At 47.5% G+C, this 5,710-nt stretch overlaps 1 long non-coding RNA gene across 3 annotated transcripts; it reads right to left on the reverse strand.

Moving 5' to 3' along the window:
* Positions 1 to 961: 961 nt before the first annotated feature.
* Positions 962 to 5,700, reverse strand: LOC122192483. Of its 3 annotated transcripts, XR_006182623.1 has the most exons (4): positions 4,880 to 5,700; positions 3,840 to 4,289; positions 2,930 to 3,224; positions 962 to 2,705 (listed from the first exon to the last, which is right to left on the reverse strand). It is a non-coding gene; the product is annotated as an uncharacterized LOC122192483 (long non-coding RNA). The 3 variants fall into 3 exon arrangements; XR_006182621.1 differs by having other exon boundaries at positions 3,840 to 5,700; XR_006182622.1 differs by having other exon boundaries at positions 2,805 to 3,224; positions 3,840 to 5,700.
* Positions 5,701 to 5,710: the final 10 nt, after the last annotated feature.

The raw sequence follows: 5,710 nt of genomic DNA on the forward strand, positions 1-5,710 counted from the left end.
AGGCATTACTTTTGAAGAACAACGTATGCATGCCAAGACATGAAATGAGGCTCACAGACTCAGCAGTAAGTACAACAGGGGATCCTGACACAAAAAGCCAAAGCAACTGCTGGGTGGATAGTCTTACACATTGTCAGTTTAGTAAGGTCATGTAGAAATACATGAAGGATCAGCAAGATTAAATACACAGCAAAACAAACACAGGGCAATGCAAATACAGGGGAAGATGAATTTGCTATTAATACACACTCTGAAAAGCTCTTGATATGGCAAATCACGGACACTCCATTAATAGCATTTTGTTATTTCAGTGGATGAAGAGGTGCTCATAACCTCAGTGTTTTTAGGCAGAGCACCACTGTCCTACCACAGGCACCCAGTGCCACTTCTATAGGCTCCAGTTACCTGTTACCTACTACTTGTTACCTGAGAAAAGAGGTGGGCACCCTCCTTGATATAATCTTCTTTCAGGTAGTTGTACAGAACAGTGAGACCTCCTCTCAGTTCCTTTTTCTCCATATTAAACAACCTCTAACAACCTTTCCCTGGCAACTCCTATATGTGAATTTCCGATGCAGGCCAGGAAGTTGTTCATTTTGACTGAGTGCACCCCCAGGTCCTGTCCTGCCAGGCACCTTTCCAGCCACTCTTCCCCAAGCCCTTACAACTTCATGGGGTTGTTTTTGTCCAAGTGCAGCAACCAGCACTTAACTCTTGCTGATTGGACTTGGCCAACTGATGCAACCTATCCAGATCCCTCTGCCTTCCTTACCTTTAGGCAGATCAGTAGGTCCACCTAACTTGGTATTGTCTGCAAACTTAATAAAAGAGCGCACTCATTACCCTCATCCACACCGATAAAAACATCAAAGAAAACTGGTCCCAAAACTTAGCCCTTCTGGCACAGAGAATCACACTAGGAGATATTGACATCCTAATGAAGAAAATCAGAGAGAAAAGCTTCCATGAAATGCTCTATTTCTGGATAGCCAAATTTTCCCTTATATCATCACACCTTACCTTTCCACAGCAGCATACATATATATATGTAGGTACATACAGTTATAGGTAAATGTACTCCAGTCACTTAACAAAGCACCTTTCCCACCAGCACTCTCAAGGGGGAAACTCATCTGAGGAGTTTCTGTATTTCTACTGTCTTTGTATTGGGACTTTTTTTTTTCCCCCTTTGTTGTCTTCCTTGTGCTGACAAAGTATTTCAACAAGTCCTTCTGGCTGCCCTGCCCATCTCTGGATAGTTCCCTCGCAGCTCAGCGTTGGCATTAGTGGCTCCATTCCTGCACCAACAGGCCAAGTCTCCATCTGTTTCCAGGGCAGACTGTTCCCTTTCTGCACACTCTGCACTTCCTTCTGCTGTTTTAAATCCTCATTCAGGGGTCCTTGTTCATCCATGACAATCTCCTGCCAGGCCATGCTGGAGTCCCTTCATGTCAGACAGGCAAGTTTCTTCCAAGATAGACCCACTGAAATCTTGCCTTCCTGGACAGTCCAACTTCATATTCAGCTAAATGAAATCAACACTCCTGCAGGCAGCTGTGATCATGAGGTTACTCCATGCTAGCTGTGCTGCACAGCATGAGAAGTATACCCAACTGGATTGCAACCACAAATACTAATCTCCTTCACAGGGTTTGACGGTCATTACAAGTGCTTTAAAAGGGTAGGGAATCTTTCTAGGGATAATGCAAGTTTCCAGGCATATTTCTGACTGCAGCTGGAGGTCTCCTTCCCTGGGAATGACAGTAAACGCTCTCCACTCTATGAATCCCAAAGGAATGAGAGTCCTTCTTGCCCTGTGGATACCTTAATATGAGTGAAACCACCTGGACTGATCTCTCACTTTGTGGACTTCCAGTCACTGCCCACCCTTGGCAGACAATACCCATGGAGAACTCCTGGAAGCTCCAGACAACTCCATATTCCTTCCCTGGAGGATATCCTCTGCCCTGCCACACGTGGGACTGCCACGAGGATGTACCTTAGTGACCATTCACCATCTCTGCTATTATTGGACAGCAACAGATTACTCCTAAATCCTACCTTCAGTGTCTCACAGCACACAGTACTGTGATGAGCTTTTTCTCTTCCAAATCCTTGGAGCAACAAACTTCCTGTGGTGCAGCAGCTCAGCCCTGTTCTTGGTACCAGCTCTGTAAAGGAGAGCCAAGTCTTCAGGCAGCACATTGTGGGGATCCGATTTAATAAAGCAGATGATAAGAGCACCGACCCAGAGTTTGTCAGAGCTTCAGGAGTTAGCAGAGTAGAAGCTTCCTCAGTAGAAGCAGAATGAATGCAAACATTTCTCTAATAACATAGTATATGCTAATGGCAATAAAGATAGGCAATAACTAATGTAATAAAGGGATGAAATAAGGATGAGGTCTGCCAGGGGATAAGTACTAAATCATTTGTGGAGGGAGAGGATAAATTTATCTCTATTAAGAAACATCTGTAAAATCACATTCTGAAGAGCACCTTTGAGCTCCTGTTTCCTCATGCTGTCTGTGAGGGGCTTCATTGTTAGAGGCACCACTGAGCACAGAACTACCACCACCAGGTACAGAGATAGAGATGGAGGAGGGCTTAATGTAGGCAAACACAGCAGCGCCGATGAACCACAGCCAGGTGAGGGAGGCTTTGTGTCGTCCACACTCAGAGAACATCTCCAGCACATCACAGAAGATCTGCATAGAGGAGAAAAGAATAAGAAGAGAGCATACAAAGGCTACACAGACACCAGTCATAATAGCCCAAACTCCCCTAAGGCAGGAGTTTGTGCTTACTGCCACAAGCTCTGCTGCTCAGGAAAGTCCCACAGTGTGGAGGCTTGTAGATGGCCACAGCATTCATATGACATGACAATGAGAAGGGAGTACTGTGCTGTAAGCAAGAAGAAAATGAAAAAGACCTGGGCAACACATCCTGCATCAGAAACACCAGAAATGTTCCTGGTGCCCAAGAGAGCATTGGCCATGGCTTCAGGGCAAGTGGAGGAGATGCAGCCCAGGATGAGGAGAAGTCCAGGTGGTGGTCACAGGCCACAGCTGTGATGAAGAGGCTGTAGTCCAGGAGGGCAGCCAGGCAGATGCCCAGGAAGAGCTGGAAGTGCAGGAGCTGCAACTCTTGTGTGTCTGCAAGTGTCAGGAGGGAGAACTCTGTGATGCAGCTGCTGTTGGACCTTTGTCGTCTCTGGACACAATGACCTACGTATGGAAGGAAAAACAGCTTTTTTTTGTGAGGGTGTACTTCTCTGAAAAAAAACTTACCTCCTTTTCATGGAGACCTTTGTAAGCCCTTTGCCTGAGCTCTCGTTGGTGCAAACTGAGGGTACAATAAGGATTGGGAGTTGGTGGGGACTCTGAAGGAGTCCTACTGCACTATGGCAACAGGTAAACAGAATTTCAGTGTGAACTCAGATTGAATTCACTTACAATAAAACGCTCCTCAGCATGGTTACTCCCAATTCACCTGACCAAAGAGCACTGCTTTATGGATATGATTTTATGCATTTCTACTTGCTCCACCACAACTGACAAGTGTTTTTAAAGCTGAAATCTGTGAAATCCGTAGTGCCCATCAAGCAAAAAAAACAAACAAAAACAAACAAACAACAACAACAAAAAAACAGGTGCTGAGAGACAAAGGGAGTGGCATACAGCATAGAGGACAGCTGGTGTATCCATCAGTCTTGGTCTCAGCTGCCCTGTGCTTGCACCTCTGAGGATATGTGAACTCAGGTGTTCCCCTACATGACTCTGGATGCTAATGAGAGCACAGGAATCCAGGTTCAAGGTGCAGAACTCTAAATTTTCACGTACCTGAAGAAGATCTCAGTGCCCCTTTTCTTGCCAGATATACAGAAGTGTCACTGCAGTTGCCCACATACAGCTATCCAGCAGCATTTCCATCTCATTAGCACTTAGACGTCTTCTCCATCAGGATGCTACATTGCAGAGCTTTTACAGCAGAGCTGTGTCCTTGTGCAGGGCGGCCTACAGCATGGTACAGCACACCAGGGAGAGTGTCAAGTGCCCTGAAAATGTGCTGTCCTGGCATGAATCAGCCGACTCCTCATCCCAAACACAACATTTAACAGAGCCCAAACTGACATAGGATGCTTTTCCTCCATTGACGTATCTGCGTGACGGAATCTGCAATATCACTGCCTGAACTGCAGCTGAATGCTGATGAATTCAAAGGCACATTGTAAGATTCCAAAGATGTTGACGGAGATCTATGCTGAAGATGGACAGCAGACCACAGGGTTGCTTTGGGGGAAAGATATGCACTGCAGTTATGGCATGGAGGTGCCCATATCCTCAGCCCCATGGTATTTCCAGGGGTAGCTCCCTCTCCCTGATTATGTCTCTGCTGCCTGCACTTGTCCCTGTCTCTATCTCCGTCCCCACAAGCCCTCCCTGCTGTAGACTCACAGCTGCTGTAGACTCAGCTCTGCCTTGCAGACCCCTCTTGGCAGCAGGGCACTGCCCAAGGCTATTTCAATGTGGTCAGGTGCTAAGGGCCATGTGGCACAGGCCCTGGTGACACTGGACATGCAATGATAGTGCTTTCGATTGGCAGAGGGGCAGAAAGGAACTCGCTGGGGGAGCGTAAGGCTTAGGATTTTCAGTGTTTTCTTGGATGTTACAGCCTCTATTTTCACTACTTCTGAGGCAAAGAAAACAGAAAGGAGAGACTCAGGAAAGGCAGACTTGAAGCAGTTAACCCCTGCATATGACTCTCATGGTGCAAAGCCCCACCAAAAATACACTGGGGTCCTGTGTAACAGAGAATTCCCTACTCTGTGCAGCAGCCTTTGGCTGCAGAAGGCTCCCGCCCAGCCTGAGGGGCTCCTTACCCACACACTTCTCCCACAGTCCCCTGGACAGGCTGAGTGCTGAGCCTGGCAGGCATCCTATGAACTCCATTCCAGCCAGATCAAGAACAACTGCGCTTGCTCAGAGGAGGTGTGGCCATATGGGTGCAGAGAGGGGAGAAAAAGACAAAAGTGAGGACCAGAAACTGAAAGGGCACAGAGGGAAATTCCCTGTTGTTTTAAGGGGAAAATCATCACCACGACTGGGTGTCAGTGCTGGGTCAGGAGAAACTGCTGATCGACCTGATCTCAGTGTCAAGTTGTTCCTGTTCAGGGCAAACGATGGTTCTCCAGAGGACCCTTCTGATACAAAATCCTGTCAGAGCAACACTGCTGCACATGAGGCATCGCTGGCCTCTGCCTGACCCTCTCCTCAGGACTGCACACTGAACGTGTTCACTGTCGAAAGGAGATTCTTCTTTATGGGCTGAGGGACATCGCTGAGAATGGGGATACAAATGAAAACTGTCAAGCATGGTCTTTCTCACACTCAGGACACTTGTAGTGCTTGTCTCCTGTGGGGATGTGTAGGTGGGAGAGCAGCAGGGAACTCCTCTTGTAGCCCTTCCCACACTCATCACATATATAGAGTTTGCCTCCTGTGGGGATGTGCTGGTGGGAGCTGAGGTCAGAATTGCTCCTGAGGCTCTCCTCACGCTCACAGCATTTGTAGGCTTTCTGTGCTCTGTGGGTACGCTGGTGAATCACGACTTGGGAACTGCTTCTGAAGGCTTTTGCACACTCGGGGCACTTGTAGCGTTTTTCTCCTGTGTGGATGCGTTGGTGGACCATGAGTTGAGACTTGCTTTTGAA

The sequence above is a fragment of the Lagopus leucura genome, unplaced genomic scaffold, assembly GCF_019238085.1.
Source record: "Lagopus leucura isolate 7727_CA_CO unplaced genomic scaffold, USGS_WTPT01 22168-0_obj-0_obj, whole genome shotgun sequence".
NCBI classification, from domain to species: Eukaryota; Metazoa; Chordata; class Aves; order Galliformes; family Phasianidae; genus Lagopus; species Lagopus leucura.